This window comes from Apium graveolens, chromosome 4 (assembly GCF_009905375.1).
Source record: "Apium graveolens cultivar Ventura chromosome 4, ASM990537v1, whole genome shotgun sequence".
Classification (NCBI taxonomy): domain Eukaryota; kingdom Viridiplantae; phylum Streptophyta; class Magnoliopsida; order Apiales; family Apiaceae; genus Apium; species Apium graveolens.
This window is the reverse complement of record NC_133650.1, coordinates 15,987,256-16,012,800: the sequence shown is the minus strand read 5'-3', so window position 1 is coordinate 16,012,800 and position 25,545 is coordinate 15,987,256.

Below are 25,545 nucleotides of genomic sequence, written 5' to 3'. Positions count from 1 at the left end.
GAATTTGAGGTTTGAGTCTTTTGTTTGATAGAACCTTCCATGAAATTTTAGAGCATTCAGTAGTTTTTGGAATCTACTGGAAATGTCAGTGAATGACTCACCTTCTTCACTATGAAAATGCTCATATTGCTGAATCAAGAGTTGCATCTTGTTCTCCCTTACTTGCTCAGTTCCATCACATATAACTTGAATTATATCCCAGACATCCTTAGTAGTCTTGCAGTTTATGATATTATCAAACATGTCACTGTCAATACCATTAAATAGAATGTTCATGGCCTTTTTTATCTTTTTAAACTTGTTCTTTATCTGGATCTGACCATTCTGCTTGTGGCTTTGGGACTAATGCTTCATTTCCTGTAGCAGCTCTCATAGGGACATATGGACCTTTCTCAATGCAGTCCACATATGTTTCATCTTAAGATAGGATATGCAGGTGCATCTTCATCTTCCAATGGTGATAGTTGTCTTTGTACAGAAATGGAATTTTTAGTCCAACATCTTCTATGTTCATCTTGTTGATTTTGGTGATCTTTACACTCTTTGTACTTCAAAAGCTTGCTCTGATACCAATTATTATTCCCAATCAATGCAACAAGAATTACAGAAGGGGGGTTGAATATAATTCTGGCTTCTTTTCCTGAATGTTCTTACTTAATTTATAATTGTGTTTGATTTTGCAAGAAGTGCGAATGAAAGTAAAATGGAAATCAAAACACAAAGCAATAAAACACAAGGATTTAAAACTTTCTGGTGGATTTGAACTTATCCACCATATATATATATAAAGATGATAACTCTGTGATGCTTGAATGGCATACAGCTGTTTACAAGTGAACTTACAGAATTACAAAGAGATTCTTAACAGATACAGCTTTATCTATCTCTATGAAAATAATGCTTGCTTGGTTATTTTGTTCTACTTGCTACAATTGGTTTATATACTACCAAGTTACATGATAAAAAGACAAACAAGTAAAAACAAAAGTTATTTCTAGTCTAATTCCATGCTACTTCATTACTCTATCCAGCATCTTTAAATATCTTCATAATTGCATGGAAATAGTAATGCTTCTTTGTTCTCTAAATCCTGCAATTAGGATGCCACATTCCATTTGCAAACACCCGACGCATGTGACTGTGTTGTCACTGTCAACTGCTCTTTTGAATTATGATCATCCGTCGGGACTATGTTGGTCATCCGTCGGGAGCCTTGTTGATTATCTGTCGGGAGCCTTTGTAGATCATCGGTCGAGAGCCTTTCTGTCGCTTGACTCTATTTCACTTATACAGAATTACAAGACATCTTATATTTACAATTAGCCAACCTATTCTGCATATCAATCTAGTGGTGAACATGACTTAAAGAATCCTACAGCATCTACTAATACATTGTTATTTGCAGGCATGTGCTACATGACTTATTATTACATAAGCTACACTCTCGATGGATGTTCAGTGATCATCCATCGGGACTATAAAGTTCATCCATCGGGACTATTGTAGAACATCTGTCAAGAGCTACAAAAACTCTAAGTTAAATCTACTAAGGTATTTTGTTCAACTTATCATCAAGTTCACAACATATTCCTAACAATCTCCCCCAATTTATGTCTACTGGAATTGTAGCCATAAATTAAGAGAAACTTGATGATAACAGAACACCCTAAATGTACATATTGAAATATGGTAGATAAAACTAGTAAGTGCTACAGTTTATTTGAAAATTGAACAAAGTAAAGTGTACAAAGAGTTCTCACAATCATTTTCAAGGTGTTCCGCTAGTCTGAGCAGATGTAATCTATTTCATTGATTGTCTTGATTTCCTCCCAAGCTTTCTGTTGTTTTCTTCTATTTGATTTTGGAGTTGTCTGTGAAATTCAAATTCTTCAGCATTTGATAGATCCAGCTTTTCTTGCATTTCCAGTTGAGTCTCATTGCTTGAGATGCTCAATTGGTCATCCAGTCTGAAGAATCTCTTAACACCTTTTTCATTCATGAATTTCATCAGCCAGTAAGGCCTCAAGTGCACTCTATTTCATGTGAAGGGAATTGATAGAATCCTTGGGAGTGCATCTGAGGCTTTTCTGCTCCTTAGTTCTTCTATCTTCTTTAGGACCATTTTCTTGGAAGTCACATTGAATTCAAAGTTTTTCTTGAAGGATGAGAAGATCTTTATCAAAATAGAACAACTTTCTTGAAGAATCCTGTAAAGGGGCCATATGATCTCTTTCCCACACTTGTATTTGAGCACCAGTCTTTCAGTGAGATTTTTGTGAGCATCGATTGCTCTCACTTCTTCTATTTAATCCATGTAGAGATTTATATCTGAAAACTCCTTGATGTCACTGATATATAGAAGATCTCCCTTGTTGACAGTTGGTTGAGTTTTGGTTAAGATTTGGTTTTGAGTTTCACAGGCTTGACCTTCTTGATTGCTCTTGTCTTTGTCTTCTTTAACTTGTTGAAGATTGCTAAATTAAGCTCAGGAAGAGGCAAACTATCCCAGTCTACTGGCTCATCCTTGGGAACTATTGGCTCACCATGAAAATTCCTTGTAGGATCCACCTTAAATTCCTCCTGTACCACTGAGGGCTTGGATGTTTGAGTTGTAGATGTAGACTGGTTGGGAATGTAATCTTCCATCTTATCATCATTGAAATCCAATCTTCTTTTGGGAAGGATTTTGTATCTGAACTTCCTTTTCTGTTGAGGTTCCTTGTGCATTTTCTGATCCTGAGCTTCAGCTATCACAGGTTGCTTCTCAGAAATCTCAGTTGCAGTTTTCACAGCTTGGAGCTTGGCTACTATGGCAGCTTGCTTTTTTTTGTTTGAGCTTCTTAGCATCTAAAGCAGCTTGCTTCTTTTCTTGTTTAATCCACTCATTTTCTTCCTTCTTAGCTTCTGCAAACTGAGGGTGTCCAGCCACCACACAGATTTCTTTCCCATTCCTTTAGATTTTAGCAATTCTTCTCTTTAGCGCTGAGTCAGTTAGATCTTTGAAGAGTGCAATGGACCTTGCCAACAGCTTCTTTTTATCTGGCCTTGGAGTCTCAAACATAAGATCCAAGGGATTTTTGTCAGATGACTTTGGATAATTTCTCTTGCGCTTACAAACCAAGTTGGCTTTTGGAGACTTTATACATGAAGGTTGGCCCTTTTCCAAATTACCCAGACTCATTTCATTTACAGAAATTTGTCTCAATTGAGAGAAGTAAGAAAAGACCTTGTCTTTCTTCTCAATTGGACCAAACTTCTTTACTATCTCTTCATCAATTTTCTTCCATTTGTCATCAAGTTCCTTCTTAACTGCTGCAACATCAAGCTTCTTGAATTTTTCATTTGATTCTAACTTAGCAGCTGCTATTTGGATCAGATCAATGTTGTCCAAAACCGGTGGCTTAGGAAAAGTATTTCCTGGCATAATTACTTGACTGACTTGTATGTTTAGCACATTCTCCCCCTCACTTGTTGTCTCCTCTTGGCTAACTAGAACAATTGAGTCTTTCTCCCCCTTTTTGTTAGCATCAAGTTGAGTAGAGGTAGAAGTCTGTGCAACCACTAGCTTTTGAAACAACTGAGTTTGTTGAGCTTGATGTAAATGGATTGCAATAATGGAAGCTTCCAAGGTTTTAAGTCTTGTATCCAAGGAGTCCACCTTGATAGCTAGATCGTTATTTTTCCTTAGTTGTCTGATGATGTTAAGCATGGTTGTGTTGGGAAATTTAGCATCCAGTCTCTCAGAAACATCCCTCTTGACTTGATCAATTTCTATTTTAATTGCAGTGACATCCAGATTGTGTTAAAGAGATTGAATTTGGTACAGTTGAAGAGAACTGAGATGTGCTTACAGCAGTAAATGAGAGCCTCAGATGAACTATTGAAGAAGCTTCTTGGTGTTGGTATTGGTTGTAGCTTGAAGAGCTGTCTGAGTTTGTTGAATGATATGAAAGAGAGTAGACTTGAAATGTTGTTCATCACATTCTTTAGAAAACACCCAAGATGGAGTGTTTGACCTGGAGCTAGGGCCTGCTTCTCCCCCTATGTCCATAAACTCTCCTTCATCATCATCTTTATCCTCAAATATGTCTTCGGAACCACCAGTTCCATAATCAACATAATCATTAGCTGTGGGTGGCATAGCTGTGATGTTATCTTTAGCTCTTTGCATAGAAGCTGTAGTGTGCACCAAGTTGAGTAGCTTCTCAGCCTCCTCATTGCCCTGTCCAGCCAAAATTTTATATGTTGTAACAGGATGAGTAAATGTCTCAGCATCCAAGGAGATAGTGTCTATGACAGCTTGATATTCTTGCTGAAATAGTCTCTCCTTTTCTACATCACTGACATTCATTGACTCACTAGCAATGGCTTCCATCCTTATATCTCCTGTACCTGCATTTCTCTCATTTTCTTTATATTCTTGCATCAAGGGCTCCCCTTGGATCACCACCCTCACACCCTCACCTTCACCTACTAAGGTGGAACTTCCCTCACTCACTTTTGCCAGGCTAGAAGAAATAGCCTGCATATTTTCTGTAACACCCCCAGATCCGGGGTCAGGGATCCGGGTCGTCACGGTCTTTCTTTCCACAATATCACTTCACTTAATTAATAATAAATAAACCTATGTTGTGACCCCACACTAACACACACCACAACCCGTTATAGTCTCAGAGATGAAATTGAAATAAGTACAAGTCCTTGAATCCACAATTAAAAGTTATTACAACCCAAAATGATTACTTGATAAATTTACAGTTAATTGCCATTATCTGCCACAAGTTATAATTATACATAATTTGATTCTCAAAAGTAGAATGCCTGATCTACCAATAGATCTACCTCTGCAGCTATAGCAGCTACAACATCAACGGGAAGACGCGGGACGCTTCCCACGCGCTTGCGCTGGGTCTGCTGGAGTCTGGCCATCTTTCCTAACTGTTGTTGTGTGATGAAGAAATAAAGCAAGAGTGAGCCTTACAGCTCGCAAGATAATATATAGTGATAACAATAATACAAGTATCTAAATGGATACTTACTAGAATTCTTTATCATGAGTAAGGTAATTACTTACTGGGTATAAGTTTTAAAAGAAGATGAAGTTACCAATTACTTCACTATACTTATACCATTTTTAGAAATCTACTTGAACTACTATTGTTCAAAGTATAATAAGATTCACGAGGTCATCCCATAGATGAGACCACAAATAAAACTTGAAAATATTTGATCTTTGAAATATTTTGAAAAGAAATGAAGTTACGAGATACTTCATTCAATGGATACACCAATAAAACTGTTTGACCCTGTCAATGCTTCGGCAACCACCCATTAGTAGCCTTTCGATCGAAATGCTACGGGTAGTGTTGCAGAATTATCCAAATGGATGATGAACTCATTACGGGAGTTTGCCGCGCCAGGAAGACCACTTACGATGATCAGTCGTAGTAGTACAACCTCACCATTTTCTACATGTAGAGGAGAACCTGTCGGATTTACTTGTCAACCGAACACTGAACTCCTAAGGAATGGACCGCCTTAGCGGAACTTCCAGGCCATTTAGGCCAATATAATAAGGCTGGGCCGGCACCACTCGACCACTTACGCCACTCCTAGTTCAGATGAAATCCATGACTCTGAAACGTAAAGCTCGTTCCCCCTTTCCCCAAGTAGAAACTTGTTGATACGGCTCCACCAAGAAGTCGTATACTCACCGATATTTCCCAGGCGATGCCTGTTAATGGATTAACTTGTTCCAAGAATTTTACTTCCCGAATATTGGGTAAGTAATCAAAAACTCTTTTATCAAGATAGCAACCTTGTTGCGAATATAAAACACACCACAGAGTCGGATCCCTCAGGTTTTGAGCGAGTATTTAAATCCCCTTCTAAAGGAGGATCTTAAATATAAAAATGAGTCTTGGGATCCGCTCTAACTTTTAAAAATCATTTTAAAGACTCGAAAACACTTTAAAGAGTGTTTGGAATAATGCTGATTTAATAAAGTAAATCAATCTCAATAAAAAGAAATATCTGGATATTATTATTTAAATAATATTTCCATAAAGAATAATCTTTATAAAAATAATTGAAGTAGAAGTTTTAAAACTCTTACTTGAATGAAAATTAAATAATCAAGGATATACTTATACAAAAATACTATCTTTATTTGAATAATCGAAAATAAATTTGATTATCGAAACATTATTCTTTAATAAATTAGAGAATATTATTAAATAATAAGCGGAGTCATAATACCTTGAATGAATATTATAATTAATATTCATTAAATAAAATAACGGAGTCATACATCCTCAAATGAATATTCAAGTAATATTCAATAAATAATATAAAGGAGTCATAAGTCCTCGAATGAATATTCAAGATAATATTCATTAATAAAATAAAGTTATCGAATAAACCTTATTCGATTAATAGTTTGGAAAACTATAACCATATATATATATATATATATATATATAAAATCTACTCGGGATCCTCGACTCCCGGTTTTAGAAAATGTTTTCACCTTTGGGTCCCTATACTAAGGGTATATGCAAATTACCGCTATTCTCTAGCATAGGTATTATCAACTGAACCAACAGATATATATAGCAAGAATACGAAACAGGCATGCATATATACCATATCACATGCTCCAATATATTGCAAGAATTTGCTAATTAACCAACATGCATTTATCACAAGACGATGCATATACATATATACATCACAACAACAGTATAGCGGGTAGAAAACTTGCCTGAGCGACTGGGGGTGATAAAAGGCTCGGGACGAGTCTGGTAACCTATAAACAACAAGTAAGTTGGAATTAAACCAAAGTCACTTGTAAATCTATACTTTAACTAACTTAGACTCTAGCGCTTGTTTTGCGCTTACTGATTCTCTTAAGTCACTCGAGTACCCTCGGCTCCACCATTTTTAATAAATTAACCATTACGAGTTTTAAGGAGATCCCTTCTCGAGTGTCTTACCAACTGCCTAACACTCTTACCATAATTGTTTCATACACTAATTAACCCTTTTTGGTCTTTAACCTATGTTTCAAAGTAAGGCGAGGGGAAAAGTTTCGTTCGCGAAACGCCGTTACTTGAAACGGTCGTTTCTCCTAAACCGTACATCGGAATCAAACGAACTACATATCAAAACGAAGCTCGTAACATGAACTTATCTAAACATGGAACTAGTCATAATCTAGCAGGGAGTTCTCGGGTCCAAATGTTATGAACAAAAGCATCCTAAAGTAAATCGGACATTACGACGGCTATGTTTACGCGATTTCCCAATTTTAAACCATTCAAAAACCATCACAATTCAACCTCAATCCATTCATACAACCAAAGTCCATCCTTATCACATCATAACAGCTCCAATCAATTCAATATTAACATTTATACTTATGCTTAAGCTTGAATTTAACTATACTTAAGTTCTTTTAACCAAAACAACAAGATTCACCATTCCATTTCACTACCACTCCAACCCAAACTCTAAACCACAAGCATTAAGCTACTATATCACCATAACAATCAAAATCATCTTATTATACAAAGGAATCTAGGGTTTGGAGATGATATACCTTCCTTGAAATGGTGGGAGTAGCTAGGAAGCCTTAAGAAGCCTTGAGAAGTCTTAGGGATGCTTGGATCTTAAAGCAAAATAAGAAAAATTCAAGTTAAAAACTTTGAAATCACTATTCATTGTCTTCTTCATTGATTTATTGAAGAAGATTGAGAATGAATGGGGTGCTTAAACTCATAATATAGCCATATCTATGCATAAGGATGACTAGGGAATTATCTTACCAATTTAGGAAGCTTGGATCTTGGATTTTGAAAATTTTTCCCTTTGAAATGCCAAAAAGCCGAGAGCAAGTTCTTGGTGAAGAGAAATAGATTTTTGTTTTGGTGAAAAATGATTTATTTTGGCTTGGTTGATTTGGTTTTGTTTTTGTTTTTGTTTTAGTTAATTACCTATTTAACCTTGGACTTTGTGTGGTTAATAACCATCCACATCTCCTTCCTCCTTATGTCATGCTTGTGTCATGCTATGATGTCATCTTTCCCTCCTTGTCCTCTTCTCATTGGTTGGGTGACATCATCCTCTCTAATCCCTTTGATTAATTCCCTAATTGTTTGCCTAATGACCGCTGATCTGTTATACGGTTCGCTTAACTTTCGTTTTCGTTTATCGTTTGAGGGATCATAACCGGGATCTTATTACTTAGGTTCCCTTAACCTTTCTCAATATATTATATTCCTTTTATGATCCTCTCTTATAATCCTTTAATTTAAATCATTTTTCCTGTTACCTTATACTCAATTCTTTCCGTATCTAGTGGATTTCCGGGAAAAATCAAAGTGTTCGGAATTGGATTCTGACGATCTTTACATACACTTATATACCATATAGAGTACTAATAAAATCTCAGAATATCCATAACAGAACCCCTACATAGTGTGGCATGAAAAGTTTTCTCATTCAGGTAAAACACTATTCATAAGGGTTACAAAAAGTTCAAAATTTTGGGGGTTATTACAGTCTCCCCTCCTTAAAAGGATTCCGTCCCGGAATCAAATAGAAAACAAATGGGGGTACTTTTCTAGCATTGCACTCTCTAGTTCCCAAGTTGATTCTTCTACATTATGATTCTGCCATAGTACTCTGACTAGCTTGATCACTTTGTTCCGAAGCACCTGCTCCTTCTTATCTATAATCCTTACTGGCTTCTCCACGTAAGTCAGATCTGGTTGCATATCCACCTGCTCGTACTCCACTATGTGTCTGGCATCCCGATGATACTTCCTTAGCATTGACACATGGAACACATTATGAACTTGTTGCAAGTTAGGGGGTAAGGCTAGCTCGTAAGCTAACTTTCCAATCCGTCTTAATATCTCAAAAGGTCCAATGTATCTTGGGCTTAGTTTTCCTTTCTTTCCGAACCTCATTAATCCCTTCCAAGGGGATACCTTTAGCAGTACTAAGTCCCCGACTTCATATTCCTTGTCCTTTCGGGCTAGGTCTGCATATTTCTTCTGTCTGTCTTGGGCTGCTACAAGCCGTCCTCTGATAAGATCCACTATGTCTTTGGTCCTTTGGACCACTTCGGGTCTGAACATCTTCCGCTCTCCTACTTCATCCCAGTATAAGGGAGATCGACACCTTCTTCCGTACAGGGCCTCATAAGGCGGCATTCCAATGCTAGCATGAAAGCTATTGTTATAAGAAAACTCGATCAATGGCAAGTGGTCATCCCAACTTCCCTTAAGGTCTATTGCACAGACTCTCAACAAATCCTCTAGTGTTTGGATGGTCCTTTCACTCTGCCCATCCGTCTGGGGATGGTACGCGGTACTCATATTTAACTTGGTCCCCGCACATTCTTGAAAGCTCCTCCAAAATCTGGAGTTGAACCTGGGGTCTCGGTCTGAGACAATGGACGCTGGGACTCCATGTCGCGTCACTATTTCCTTAAGGTAAATGTCCACCAGTCTATCGACTGTGTATCTATCATTGATAGGAATGAAATGAGCTGACTTTGTCAGTCGGTCTATAATTACCCATATGGCGTCATGATTGGCTTTCGTCCTTGGCAAACCTACAACAAAATCCATCTCTATCTGTTCCCATTTCCACTCGGGAATCTCCAGGGGTCGTAAAAGTCCACTGGGTCTCTGGTGCTCTGCCTTTACTCTTTGGCAAGTCAAACATTTGCTTACCCATTCTGCTACGTCCCTCTTCATGTTGGGCCACCAGTAATATTCCTTCAAATCCCTATACATCTTGGTACTTCCCAGGTGAATGGAATACCTTGAATTATGGCTTTCATCCAAAATCTCATCTTTAAGCTCTTGAACGTTTGGAACCCAAATCCGGTAGGAATACCTCATTATCCCCTTATTGTCCCTCTCAGTATGGATCTTTTCTCCAGTCATTGACTCTCTGCCCTCCTTCATCATTCTTTCTTGGCATAAGCTAATCTTTTCCAATAACTCTGGCTGCATTGAGATCTCAAAAACTTTTCAGTTCCGGTTCCGGTTACCTTTACTTCTATTTCCATTCTCTCAAAATCCCTTATCAATTCTTCCGAAGTCGTTATCATTCTGAGTATTTCCTTTCTACTAAGGGCGTCAACCACCACATTGGCTTTCCCCGGATGATAGAGAATCTCACAATCATAGTCCTTGATTAGTTCTAACCATCTCCTCTGGTGCATGTTGAGCTCTTTCTGCGTAAATATGTACTTGAGGCTCTTATGGTCTGTGAAAATCTCGCACTTCTCTCCATACAACTAGTGCCTCCAAATTTTTAAGGCAAATACTATTGCCGCGAGCTCAAGGTCATGAGTAGGATATCTAATCTCGTATTCCTTCAGTTGTCTCGACGCATACGCAATCACTTTACCGTGCTGCATAAGCACACACCCTAATCCTTTGTGCGACGCGTCACTATATATCACAAAATCTCCTTTTCCGTCCGGCAATGCCAACACCGGGGCCGTTACCAACCTTTTCTTTAATTCCTAAAAACTGTTCTCACATTTCTCCGTCCATTCAAACTTCTCTGTCTTACGAGTAAGTCGTGTCAAAGGGGCTGCGATCTTCGCAAAGTCCTGTACAAATCTACGATAGTAGCCGGCCAATCCTATGAAACTCCTTACCTCTGTGGGTGTGGTTGGCCTTTCCCAATTTGAGACCGCCTCTATCTTGGAGGGGTCGACCAATACTCCTTCTTTATTGATCACATGTCCTAAAAACTGTACTTCATTCCGCCAGAATTTACACTTCGAGAATTTGGCATATAACTGCTCCTCTCTGAGTATTCCTAGAGCTATTCTCAAATGCTCTGCATGTTCTGCCTCAGTCCTGGAGTATATCAAAATATCATCGATAAAAACTATCACACACTTGTCCAAGTACTTCTTAAATACTCTATTCATTAAATCCATGAAAGCCGTTGGGGCGTTGGTTAATCCAAAGGACATTACCAAGAACTCATAATGCCCATACCTGGTACAGAACGCTGTCTTGGAAATATCTTCGGGTTTAATCTTTAGTTGGTGATATCCAGTTCTCAGGTCGATCTTGGAAAAATAAACAGCATCCTTTAGCTGGTCAAACAGATCGTCTATTCTAGGTAATGGGTACCTGTTCTTTATGGTTAGCTTGTTCAACTCTCGATAGTCGATGCACAGCCTCATGCTCCCATCTTTCTTCTTAACAAATAAAACTGGTGCTCCCCACGGAGACACACAGGGTCTTATCATACCCTTATCCAAGAGTTCCTGCAATTGGATAGCTAATTCCTTCATTTCTAACGGGGCTAACTGGTAAGGTGCTTTTGAAACTGGTGCCGTCCCGGGAGCCAATTCAATAGCAAATTCAATTACTCTATCGGGTGGTAATCCCGGAAGGTCTTGTGGGAATACGTCTTCAAATTCGTTGACTACTGGAATATCTTGTAAGTTGGGCACCTCCTTCTGCGTGTCCACCACATAGGCTAGGTAGGCCTCATTTCCTTTTCGTAGCATCCTTCTGGCCTGGGCCATAGTCAAAAATTTCTGCGTCTGCCTTTTTCCTCTAAATATAACTTCTTTCTTCCCTGGGATATTTAACTTAACTTTCTTCCCCTTACAGTCTATCTGAGCATCATTGCTAGATAGCCAGTCCATTCCCAAAATTACATCAAACTCCCCTAATTTAAAAGGAATCAGATCAACACTAAAAGATTGCTCCCCTATGCCTATCTCATAGGCGGGGTGAATCTGGTTAACAGGAATAATCTCATGATTGGCTATTTCTACTTGTAAGGGTTCTTTCAAGGGTTCAGCCTTAAGTCTTAACTTACGCGCAAGATCCTTTGATATAAAAGATTTAGTTGCTCCCGAATCAAATAAAACGTTTGCACTGACTAAATTTAGAGAAAGGGTACCTGCTATCACATCTGAATCTTTCATAGCATCCTGGACTATCATGTTGAAAGTCCTTGCAGTAGGTGGCTTATTGGAGGCAGCCCTGCTGGCTCCTGAAGCTGCTGGTTTGTTCATTGGACATTCCCTCTTCCAATGACCCGTGCGTCCACACTGATGACAATTGGTGGTTGGAATGACGGCAGAGGCTGACGAAGGGCATTTGTGAGAATAGTGGCCCACTTGCCCATACTTAAAGCAGGTTACTGGCTTTCCCTTACATTCCCCAGAATGCATTCTTCCACAAGTGTTACAGGCTGGCAATGGGGGTCGGGACTGGTTGGAATAGGACATTCTTGACTTCTGGCCGCTCTGGCTCACATTCATGCTCATTGGCCGCTTAAACCCAGTGTTCTTTCCCGGTAGGGACATTGCTCCTCGATTAAATCTAGTTGGAAAGCTCCTTCCTGCTGAACCCCCACCCATGCTCATATTTTTCCTCTTTATTCCCTTTTTCTCTCTTTCCTTTTGCATCTGTTCACTTCGGGCTTCTACAATCATTGCCTTTTGCACCAGAGTGGCATAATCCGTAAGCTCAAGGATTGCCACCCTATTCTGAATCCACGGTTTCAGTCCCTGCTGAAACCTCCTAGCTTTCTTTTCCTCGGTGCTCACAAACTCCAGCACAAACCTTGATAACTCAGTAAATTTCGCTTCATACTCTGCTACAGATAAATTATTCTGCTTTAGCTCCAAGAACTTGAGCTCCATCTGGTTTTCCATAAACCTCGGGAAATACTTTCCTAGAAACAACTGACTGAATCTCTCCCAGGTTATAATAGCATCTGTCTCTATGTTTTTCTTGGCCTCCCACCAGTAGTTGGCTTCTCCTTTCAGAAGGTAGGTAGCAAATACAGTCTTCTGTGCCTCATCGATACTCAGAATCTCAAAAGATTTCTCCATTTCCTTTAACCATGCCCTTGCCTCAACTGGGTCGGCTGATCTGTGGAACTCAGGGGGCTTAAGGGACTTAAAAGCCCTGAAAGAGTTTGCCACAGCATTGTTATTTCCTTGAGGGGGTGGGTTGGGTTGACGTTCCAAGTTCTGCCTTAGGAGTTGCATGAACTGGCCCATGGGATCCATGCCTGGGTTTGGTACTGGTTGCTCAACCTCAGTTTCTCCTTCTTCAGCCTCTATCTCAAATCCCTCAACATCATATGTTTCCTCTTCCTCTTCATACAGGGAGTCATCCTGTTCCACATAATCCTCATCTTCCTCTTCACTATGTTCCTGGTTTCTATTGTCCTGATTATGGCTTCCCTGGTCCTCAGATTCAGGGTTCGCCCTAGTTCCAATCTTTCTTAGCGGCATGATTCTGATAAAAAAATATTATTGGGAAATTCAACGTTAGGTCACAATCATATACAACATTGTGCCTTGCACATCTCTTATAATAGGGAGAACGTATATCACAATTCTATTATTTTATGACAGTTCTAATACGAAGTGCAGTAATAATAATGATAAAAACAGTGATCTCGTCACTAAGGAACTGAACCGAAGGAAACAAATATATACATAATGCGAGAAATACATAGTTTTATCTGGTCAAAAGTACAACAGTGCTACAGCTAGAGCTGGCCAAATGTGCGGGTTTGAACCGCACATTCGGGACCGGTTCGTACAGAAACCCGTAATTATTCGGTCCGAACCGGGCCGGTTCAAACCTGCATAATTCGTTAAATTAATCGAGCCGGTTACGAATACAGTATTGAAAAACCGGGACCGGGACCGGCCCGCACTAACCCGCCGACACGGAACCCGCACGAGCTGCACGCGCATTTAACCCGCACAGCTCGCACAGCCCGCACAAGCCCGAAAAATACATACATAATTCAATACAATTTTTTCACTCAATCTTAATTCTCTCTCTGACTTTCTGCCTCTCTCAATCTCAATTCTCATTATCTGCCTTATATATTTCCTAATTATTTCCGAGCTTCACCAATCAGTATCACCAATTGCTTGGGCGTAGGTGGATATGACCACAGTACCATTCCACCCCTTCTCTCTTTATAATTTCTCTGTAGCTTGTACAAGACTCTCCTTGTTGGGTCTCTTTGTTCTTCTTTTAAGACCTACCTACACAGTTAAGCTACACTACACTACTGCACTATAAATATAATAATAATTATAATATAATAGATCAAAGTAATACATGGCACTTGGCAGAGAATAGAATCTGGTTGCTTTTGCACGCGCGGCCCGCGGGTTAACCGCACGAGCCCGCACATCTATCAACGGGTTATTTACCGGTTCCGGTTACGAGTTCGGTTTCTGCGATTCCAGCCCGGCCCGAGCCCGATTCGTTCATCAACAGGCCGGTTCAGTGTTAGCATTTCGAGTGCCCAACCCGTGTGCGGCCCGGCCCGGCACGCACGGACCGCACAAGTGGCCAGGTCTAGCTACAGCCATCTGTCCCAAAAGTGATACACAAGAGTCTATCTGTCTAGTCAGAAAAAGGGATGCTATATACAAGTCATCTATCCCGGAAAATTGGCTCTTACTAAGGCCTCGGCTAACTAGACAACTAGACTATTCCATCATCAATCCTGAATCACACACCGGAGCGGGTCAGCTCCCATACCCTTTCCATCGCACGACGGAAGATATAGTCGGCCTGCCGCCTGGAGATCCTACCATGCCTGTCCCCTTGGAGAGATCTGAGTCTCGCTCGGGACGTGAGCTCTATCCTCATAAGCTCCCTCTTCAAGGATCGGGGTATAGAAGCCCTAGTCTCATAAGCTCGGGTACGCCTACCCGCCCTCTCCACATCCAACTCCCTCCTGGCCTCATCCAGTCGGGCCTCAGCAACAACCACTCGGGTCCTTAGTACATCCTGAACATAGCCATGGGCTAACACAGACTGCCTGTGGGCAGGGTCGAGAGGTGGTGAATCCGGAGCCGCTGGGGGTGCCTCCTCAGTCTGCCTAGGCTCGGAAGTATGGGTCTCTGAGCTGTCATCATAGGGGATCCAAGATAGTGGTGGAGGGGTAGAAGCTCTGACCACCGGAAGTGTGGGTAAAGGGGTACCAGCATACACTACCATAGGTCCGACACGCTCCTCAGCTACTGGGACCTCATCCGGGTCCTCCCCATCTGGAATAGCAACGACCTCTGTCTCTGACTCCTCTGAGGGGTCCTCCTCATCTAAAATAGCAATGACCTCCGTCTCTGACTCCTCGGAGGGGTCCTCCTCATCCTCCTCCATCTCAGGCTCCTCCTGATCCTCAACATCTAGCAGTGCCTCATCATGCTCACGCTTGAACATCTCAGGGTCCTCTATCTCAGGTGCCTACACATTAAACGAGCTAAGTTACTATCATGATACTTATAAGGGTTCCCGGAAGGGTTTTAACTGTCAGCACTACTTTAAGTAGTCCGGGTCGTCACGGTCTTTCTTTCCACAATATCACTTCACTTAATTAATAATAAATAAACCTATGATGTGACCCCACACTAACACACACCACAACCCGTTATAGTCTCAGAGATGAAATTGAAATAAGTACAAGTCCTTGAATCCACAATTAAAACTTATTACAACCCAAAATGATTACTTGATAAATTTACAGTTAATTGCCATTATCTGCCACAAGTTATAATTATACATAATTTGATTCTCAAAAGTAGAATGCCTGATCTACCAATAGATCTACCTCTGTAGCTATAGCAGCTACTAGGGGTGTACACGGTTTGACCAACCCGATCAATCCAAACCGAACCGACCCTGTTTCAGCCGAACCAAACCGATTTTTTTCAACCCGATATATAGTTGGGTTGAAAAAATGTCAACCTGATTTAATTGGGTTGGATATGGTTTTCGATAATTTTAAACCAATCCAACCCAACCCGATTAAAATATATATGTACATGCTAATAAGTTAATCCAAATTTATGTTTAGGCCATTTACATAGATCCATATATCTCTAACTCTAAATGTAACTTATAACCTGCGTGTTCATAGTTCATTTCGTAACAACAATAGATGTTTGATTAGTATTATATTTTTTTGCATTTATAATTCATTCCAATATTTAAAGCGTAAGCAATATTATTAGTACTTTTGACGTCGAAAATTAGATGTTTAAGACTATTCAATATGAAGGATTGTAATATTGTTTTGAACTATTTTCAAGTGTTTTAAAATTTGAAAACTTATGTTTTATTATAATTTTTTATATTAATTTTGTATATTTAATAAACCGATCAAACCGATCCAGACCGAACCAAACCGAAGTATACAAATTGGTTTGGGTTACAAATTTAAACGGTTTGGGTTGGTTTGAAATTTTGAAAACCCGAACTAATTGGGTTGGGTTGCTAAATTCTCTCAACCCGCCCAACCCGATCCGTGTACACCCCTAGCAGCTACAACATCAACGGGAAGACGCGGGACGCTTCCCACGCGCTTGCGCTGGGTCTGCTGGAGTCTGGCCATCTTTCCTAACTGTTGTTGTATGATGAAGAAATAAAGCAAGAGTGAGCCTTACAGCTCACAAGATAATATATAGTGATAACAATAATACAAGTATCTAAATGGATACTTACTAGAATTCTTTATCATGAGTAAGGTAATTACTTACTGGGTATAAGTTTTAAAAGAAGATGAAGTTACCAATTACTTCACTATACTTATACCATTTTTAGAAATCTACTTGAACTACTACTGTTTAAAGTATAATAAGATTCACGAGGTCATCCCATAGATGAGACCACAAATAAAACTTGAAAATATTTGATCTTTGAAATATTTTGAAAAGAAATGAAGTTACGAGATACTTCATTCAATGGATACACCAATAAAACTGTTTGACCCTGTCAATGCTTCGGCAACCACCCATTAGTAGCCTTTCAATCGAAATGCTACGGGTAGTGTTGCACAATTATCCAAATGGATGATGAACTCATTACGGGAGTTTGCCGCGCCAGGAAGACCACTGACGATGATCAGTCGTAGTAGTACAACCCACCATTTTCTACATGTAGAGGAGAACCTGTCGGATTTACTTGTCAACCGAACACTGAACTCCTAAGGAATGGACCGCCTTAGCGGAACTTCCAGGCCATTTGGGCCAATATAATAAGGCTGGGTCGGCGCCACTCGACCACTTACACCACTCCTAGTTCAGATGAAATCCATGACTCTGAAACGTAAAGCTCGTTCCCCCTTTCCCCAAGTAGAAACTTGTTGATACGGCTCCACCAAGAAGTCGTATCTAGTTGGAAAGGAAAACTCACCGATATTTCCCAGGCGATGCCTGTTAATGGATTAACTTGTTCCAAGAATTTTACTTCCCGAATATTGGGTAAGTAATCAAAAACTCTTTTATCAAGACAGCAACCTTGTTGCGAATATAAAACACACCACAGAGCCGGATCCCTCAGGTTTTGAGCGAGTATTTAAATCCCCTTCGAAAGGAGGATCTTAAATATAAAAATGAGTTTTGGGATCCGCTCTAACTTTTAAAAATCATTTTAAAGACTCGAAAACACTTTAAAGAGTGTTTGGAATAATGCTGATTTAATAAAGTAAATCAGTCTCAATAAAAAGAAATATCTGGATATTATTATTTAAATAATATTTCCATAAAGAATAATCTTTATAAAAATAATTGAAGTAGAAGTTTTAAAACTCTTACTTGAATGAAAATTAAATAATCAAGGATATACTTATACAAAAATACTATCTTTATTTGAATAATCGAAAATAAGTTTGATTATCGAAACATTATTCTTTAATAAATTAAAGAATATTATTAAATAATAAGCGGAGTCATAATACCTCGAATGAATATTATAATTAATATTCATTAAATAAAATAACGGAGTCATACATCCTCAAATGAATATTCAAGTAATATTCAATAAATAATATAAATGAGTCATAAGTCCTCGAATGAATATTCAAGATAATATTCATTAATAAAATAAAGTTATCGAATAAACCTTATTCGATTAATAGTTTGGAAAACTATAACCATATATATATATATATATATAAAATCTACTTGGGATCCTCGACTCCCGGTTTTAGAAAATGTTTTCACCTTTGGGTCCCTATACTAAGGGTATATGCAAATTACCGTTATTCTCTAGCATAGGTATTATCAACTGAACCAACAGATATATATAGCAAGAATACGAAACAGGCATGCATATATACCATATCACATGCTCCAATATATTGCAAGAATTTGCTAATTAACCAACATGCATTTATCACAAGACGATGCATATACATATATACATCACAACAACAGTATAGCGGGTAGAAAACTTGCCTGAGCGACTGGGGGTGATAAAAGGCTCGGGACGAGTCTGGTAACCTATAAACAACAAGTAAGTTGGAATTAAACCAAAGTCACTTGTAAATCTATACTTTAACTAACTTAGACTCTAACGCTTGTTTTGCGCTTACTGATTCTCTTAAGTCACTCGAGTACCCTCGGCTCCACCATTTTTAATAAATTAACCATTATGAGTTTTAAGGCGATTCCTTCGCGAGTGTCTTACCAACTGCCTAACACTCTTACCATAATTGTTTCATACACTAATTAACCCTTTTTGGTCTTTAACCTATGTTTCAAAGTAAGGTGAGGGGAAAAGTTTTGTTCGCAAAACGCCGTTACTTGAAACGGTCGTTTCTCCTAAATCGTACATCGGAATTAAACGAACTACATATCAAAACGAAGCTCGTAACATGAACTTATCTAAATATGGCAATGGTCATAATCTAGCAGGGAGTTCTCGGGTCCAAATGTTATGAACAAAAGCAGTCTAAAGTAAATCGGACATTACGACGGCTATGTTTACGCGATTTCCCAATTTTAAACCATTCAAAAACCATCACAATTCAACCTCAATCCATTCATACAACCAAAGTCCATCCTTATCACATCATAACAGCCCCAATCAATTCAATATTAACATTTATACTTATGCTTAAGCTTGAATTTAACTATACTTAAGTTCTTTTAACCTAAACAACAAGATTCACCATTCCATTTCACTACCACTCCAACCCAAACTCTAAACCACAAACATTAAGCTACTATATCACCATAACAATCAAAATCATCTTATTATACAAAGGAATCTAGGGTTTGGAGATGATATACCTTCCTTAAAATGGTGGGAGTAGCTAGGAAGCCTTAAGAAGCCTTGAGAAGTCTTAGGGATGCTTGGATCTTAAAGGAAAACAAGAAAAATTCAAGTTAAAAACTTTGAAATCACTATTCATTGTCTTCTTCATTGATTTATTGAAGAAGATTGAGAATGAATGGGATGCTTAAACTCATAATATAGCCATATCTATGCATAAGGATGACTAGGGAATTATCTTACCAATTTAGAAAGCTTGGATCTTGGATTTTGAAAATTTTTCCCTTTGAAATGCCAAAAAGCCGAGAGCAAGTTCTTGGTGAAGAGAAATAGATTTTTGTTTTGGTGAAAAATGATTTGTTTTGGCTTGGTTGATTTGGTTTTGTTTTTGTTTTAGTTAATTACCTATTTAACCTTGGACTTTGTGTGGTTAATAACCATCCATATCTCCTTCCTCCTTATGTCATGCTTGTGTCATGCTATGATGTCATCTTTCCCTCCTTGTCCTCTTCTCATTGGTTGGGTGACATCATCCTCTCTAATCCCTTTGATTAATTCCCTAATTGTTTGCCTAATGACCGCTGATCTGTTATACGGTTCGCTTAACTTTCGTTTTCGTTTATCGTTTGAGGGATCATACCCGGGATCTTATTACTTAGGTTCCCTTAACCTTTCTCAATATATTATATTCCTTTTATGATCCTCTCTTATAATCCTTTAATTTAAATCCTTTTTCCTGTTACCTTATACTCAATTCTTTCCGTATCTAGTGGATTTCCGGGAAAAATCAAAGTGTTCGGAATTGGATTCTGACGATCTTTACATACACTTATATACCATATAGAGTACTAATAAAATCTCAGAATATCCATAACAGAACCCCTACATAGTGTGGCATGAAAAGTTTTCTCATTCAGGTAAAACACTATTCATAAGGGTTACAAAAAGTTCAAAATTTTGGGGGTTATTACATTTTCTCTCTTTTCTTCTCCTTTTGCCTGAGAGCAACTGAGCCTCTCACTCTGTTCACTCCCTTCCCTCAATCGTAGGAGTGACTGTACAACCACTAGCTCATCTACACTTGTAACAATTGTTGAATATTCAACTTGTGTAGTGAGTATCGATGGATGAGGAATATCCATCGGGGTAATAGTTAGGATAGCCGACGGATGACTGCTGTTAGGCACATCCGTCAGGATACAATCACTAGCCGACGGATGAACAATATCCATTGGAATAGAAGAAATGATAGAGTTTGAAGTAGAAACTATTATGGACTCTGTGCAGATTGATGATAATTTAGGCATAGAAGTCTCAATAGTTCCTGAAAGAATTGGCAAGTGAGTCAACAAATCATCTAGAAGATGATGTTCACTTTTATTGAGTTTTGGCTTCTCCAATAGAGTTAAAGAAAGAGAATCAGGGATTGATGTATGAATCATATTGTAATAACCCCAATTTTTGGGAAATTTTTGAAACCCTTATGAATAGTGTTTTTGCTGAATGAGAAAACTTTTCATGCCACACTATGTAGGGGTTCTGATATGGATATTCTGAGATTTTATTAGTACTTTATATGGGATATAAGTGTATGTAAAGATCGTCAGAATCCAAATCCGAACACTTTGATTTTTCCCGGAAATATACTAGATACAGAAAGATTTGAGAAAAAGGTAACAGGATAAAAAGGATTTAAATTAAAGGATTATAGGAGAGGATCATAAAAGGAATATAATATATTGAGAAAGGTTAAGGGAACCTAAGTAATAAGATCCCGGGTATGATCCTTCAAACGATAAACGAAAACGAAAGTTAAGTGAACCGTATAACAGATCAGCGGTCATTAGGTAAACAATTAGGAAGTTAATCAAAGGGATTAGAGAGGATGATGTCACCCAACCAATGAGAAGAGGACAAGGAGGGGAGGATGACATCATGAGGATGACACAAGCATGACATGGGAAGGAAGGAGATGTGGTGGCTTTTTAACCACACAAAATCAAGGGCAACTAGGTAATTTACTAAAACAAACACAAAAATCAAACCAACCAAGCCAAGCAAATCATTTTTCATCAAAATCAAAAAGAAACCAAGGCATTGTTCTTCATGCTCTCGGCCAAAACAGAACCAGAACACTAAAACTGCTGTATCTCCTTCATTTCTCACTCAAATATTGTGTTCTATAGCTCATTGGAAAGGTATTGAGATGGCCTACAACTCTTGTTCACAAGTCTCGTCCAAATAATCATGGTAAGACCCTCATTTTTACAGTTCTTTAAATCGGACTTTTAGAAACTTCAAAGCCTAACTTTGTGTTCTTGATTTCTTTGGAAAGATCAAGCTTGTAGGAGGCTCCCTAAGGCTTCCTAGCAACTTAACACCTCCCAAGGAAGGTATAAACTTCAAACCCTAGCCTTTACTTTATTTGTTAGTAAGTTTAATGGTTGGTGTTGTGAAATGAGAAGCATGGATTGTGATTATTAGTAGTTTGGTTTGATTTGGAAGTGTTTTTGGTAATTGAAGCTTGATTATAGTTCATAGGTCGTGATTGTGGTTGTTTGAGTTGAAAACCTTGGAGATTATGGACTGATGTGGTATGGTTTAGGTGAAGTTTTGTTGTATTGATGGTTATGAGTTGGTTGGTGGTTAATTGGAGTAGTTTAAACATTGGTAATCGCGTAAACATAGCCGTCGTAATGTCCGATTTTCTTTGGACTGTTTTTGTGCATAACATTAGGACCCGAGAACCCCCTGCTAGATTATGACCACTGCCATTTTTAGATAGCTCATGTTACGAGCTTCGTTTTGATATGTAGTTCGTTCGATTCCGATGCACGGTTTAGGAGAAACGACCGTTTCAAGTAACGGCGTTTCGCGAACGAAACTTTTCCCCTCGCCTTACTTTGAAACATAGGTTAAAGACCAAAAAGGGTTAATTAATGCATGAAAAATTTATGGTAAGTGTGTTAGGCAGTTGGTAAGACACTCGCGAAGGAATCGCCTTAAAACTCGTAAAGGTTAAATTATTAAAAATGGTGGAGCCGAGGGTACTCGAGTGACTTAAGAGAATCAGTAAGCGCAAAACGAGCGTTAGAGTCTGAGTTGGTTAGAGTATAGATTTACAAGTGACTTTGGTTTAATTCCAACTTACTTGTTGTTTATAGGTTTCCAGACTCGTCTCGAGCCATTCGTAACCCCAGTCGCTCAGGCAAGTTTTCTACCCGATATACTGTTGTTGTGATGTAAATATATGTATATGCATTATCTTGTGATAATGCATGATTGTTATTAGCAAATTTTGCGATATATTGGAGCATGCTGATATGGTATATATGCATGTCTGTTTCGTAATCTGGTTATCTATCTGTTGATTTCAATGCTTATAGTTGCATAATACCTATGCTAGAAATAAGCAAGTAGTTGCGTATACCCTTAGTATAGGGGATAAAAAGTGAACATATTTCTAAACCGGGAGTCGATGTTCCCGAGTATATTATATATATATATTTATATATATATGGATATAGTTTTTAAAACTATGGATCGAATAAGGTTTATTCGATACCTTTATTTTACTTAATTGAATATTAATTTGAGTATTCATTCAAGGGCTTATGACTCAGTTTATTTTATTATTTGAATATTATTTGAATATTCATTCGAGGGCTTATGACTCAGTTTATATTATTATTGAATATTACTTGGATATTCATTTGAGGATGTATGACTCCTTTATTTTATGAATATTATTTATAGTATTCATTCGAGGTATTATGACTCCGCTTATTACTTAATAATATTCTTTATTGTATTAAAGAATAAGGTGTCGATAATCAAACTTACTTTTGATTATTCAAATAAAGATATTACTTTCGTATAAGTATATCTTTGATTATTTGCTATTCATTTCAAGTATAAGATTTAATACTTCTACTTCAATTATTTTATAAAGATTATTCTTTATGGGAATATTATTTAAATAATAATATTCAGGCATTTTCTAAATATTCTGGGGACTGATTTACTTCATTAAATCAGCTTCACTCCAAACATTCTTAAAAATGTTTTGCGAGTCTTCAAAATTATTTTTTTAAAAGTTAGAGCGGATCCCAAAACTCATTTTTTTAAGATCCTCCTTTCGAAGGGGATTTAAATACTCGCTCAAAACCTGAGGGATCCGGCTCTGTGGTGTGTTTTATATTCGCAACAAGGTTGCTGTTTTGATAAATGAATTGATTACTTACCCAACACTCGGGAAGTAAAATTCTTGGAACAAGTTAATCCATTAACAGGCATCGCCTGAGAAATATCGGTGAGTTCTCCTTTCCAAATAGATACGACTTCTTGGTGGAGCCGTATCAACAAGTTTCTACTTGGGGAAAGTGGGGACAAGCTTTACGTTTCAGAGTCATGGATTTCATCTGAACTAGGAGTGGCATAAGTGGCCGAGTAGCGCCGGCCCAGCCTTATTATATTGGCCCAAATGGCCTGGAAGTTCCGCTAAGGCGGTCCATTCCTTAGGAGTTCAGTGTTCGGTTGACAAGTAAATCCGACAGGTTCTCCTCTACATGTAGAAAATGGTGGGGTTGTACTACTACGACTGATCATCGTAAGTGGTCTTCCTGGCGCAGCAAACTCCCGTAATGAGTTCATCATCCAATTGGATAATTTCTGCAACACTACCCAGAGCACTTCGATAGAAAACTACGGTTGGGCGATTGTTGAGTGTTGGCAAGGTCAAGTTTTCAAAATGATGTTTACATCAAATGAAGTATCTCGTAACTTCATTTTATTTTGATAATATTTTAAAGATTTAATCTATTCAAATCTTGCCTTATAGTCTCATCTATGTGATGAACTTTTGAAATTAATTATAACTTGAACGGTGGTAGTTCAAGTAGTATTTGGAAAAGATATAAGTATATTGGAGTATTTGGTAACTTCATCTTTTAAACTTATATCTAATTAATAATTGTCTTATGAATGACAAAGATTTTCAGAAAAACGTTGAGACAAGGTTAGATATATGAGATCACCTTGCAACGATATTTTTTTTTATACAGTTATACACTGGGACTTTGTGTATATTGTGCATGGAAGAGGACTTCCAATATTTTGAAAAGTATATATGTATATATATATATACTGAATATTTTGCGACTTCATCGCATTAAGATATCAACTTGGTTCATTTCTTTTGACCAAGACTTTCATGAGTACTATGAGAAGGCTCATATATTGTTAATCATTATACATATTATTTTGGTGGGCTTGCTGCTCACCCTTGCTTTCTTCTTTCATCACACAACATCAGATAGACAAGATGAACCAGACCAAGCTCCCAATTCGCAATAGGTTAGGAGACGTTCCGCAGTTTTCTAGAAGCACTGATGCCGCCATAGCTGAGGTAGGAACTACCAATAGGCTAGGCTTTCAACTTTTGATGTATCAGATTATGTATATTTATGAATTGTAATAATGGCAAAGAAATGTAAATTTATTCAGAAACCTGTTTAAGGTGTATTGGCATATAATTGTGGAATAAAACGACTTGTGATTATTTTTGGATATTCATCTCTGAGACTATAACTTGTGGTGTGTGTGTTTATTGTGGGGTCACAGTACAGAGTAGTTGATTATTTATTAAGATTGGGTGTTGTTAAGGGAAATGGAACTCGTGACAACCCGGATCCCCGACCCCGGATTTGGGGGTGTTACACATATCCACATCCAGAGTATTGGTGGGAGAGTTTTGTGTATCTAGTGTGTGTGAGATGTTTATAGTAAGAGATTTTGACTGTGATTCCACATTTATTGGAGCCACATCAAACTGAATTCGAGAAGATGCAGTGATTGAGTCTTTAGCTACAGTTTGCACTGTGTGTGATCCCTCTGCATCTCCAAGTTTTCTAGATTTCTTCTTTCTTTTATAAGTTTGGGGTGAGTCTGTGTCCCTGGCCCTTTTGACCTGTGCTCCTGGTTGGGAGCTTGTTTCAATAGTAGAATCCTTTTGAGAGGATTAAACTAGAGATGTGCTAATTTTCTTATTAAGCACCACAGTTTATTGGGAAACTGTGGTGTGGCTAGGTTTGGGTACACTCACCTCACCATCCTTATTCTTAGGGTTTTTTTATGTTCACCATGTCCCTCACCAATCTTACCCACCTTCACACTCCCCTTTTTGCTTTTGGTAGATTTTGAAACTAGCATATTTTGACAGACACCAGAGTGTGGTTTATTAGATTTGGATTTTGTGGCTTGGGTAGGCATCTGTTGGGTCATTAACACAGATGCCATAGCCGTAGTCAATGGCAAAGAAATTTGAGAGGTAGAAAGAGTAGGGACATAAGCATTTACCTCACTTGCCTGAGGGCCCTCCATGATATGCAAATAAACAAGGAGCACCTCCTTATGGTGGTCAGCTCTGTTTAAATCTATAATTATTCTT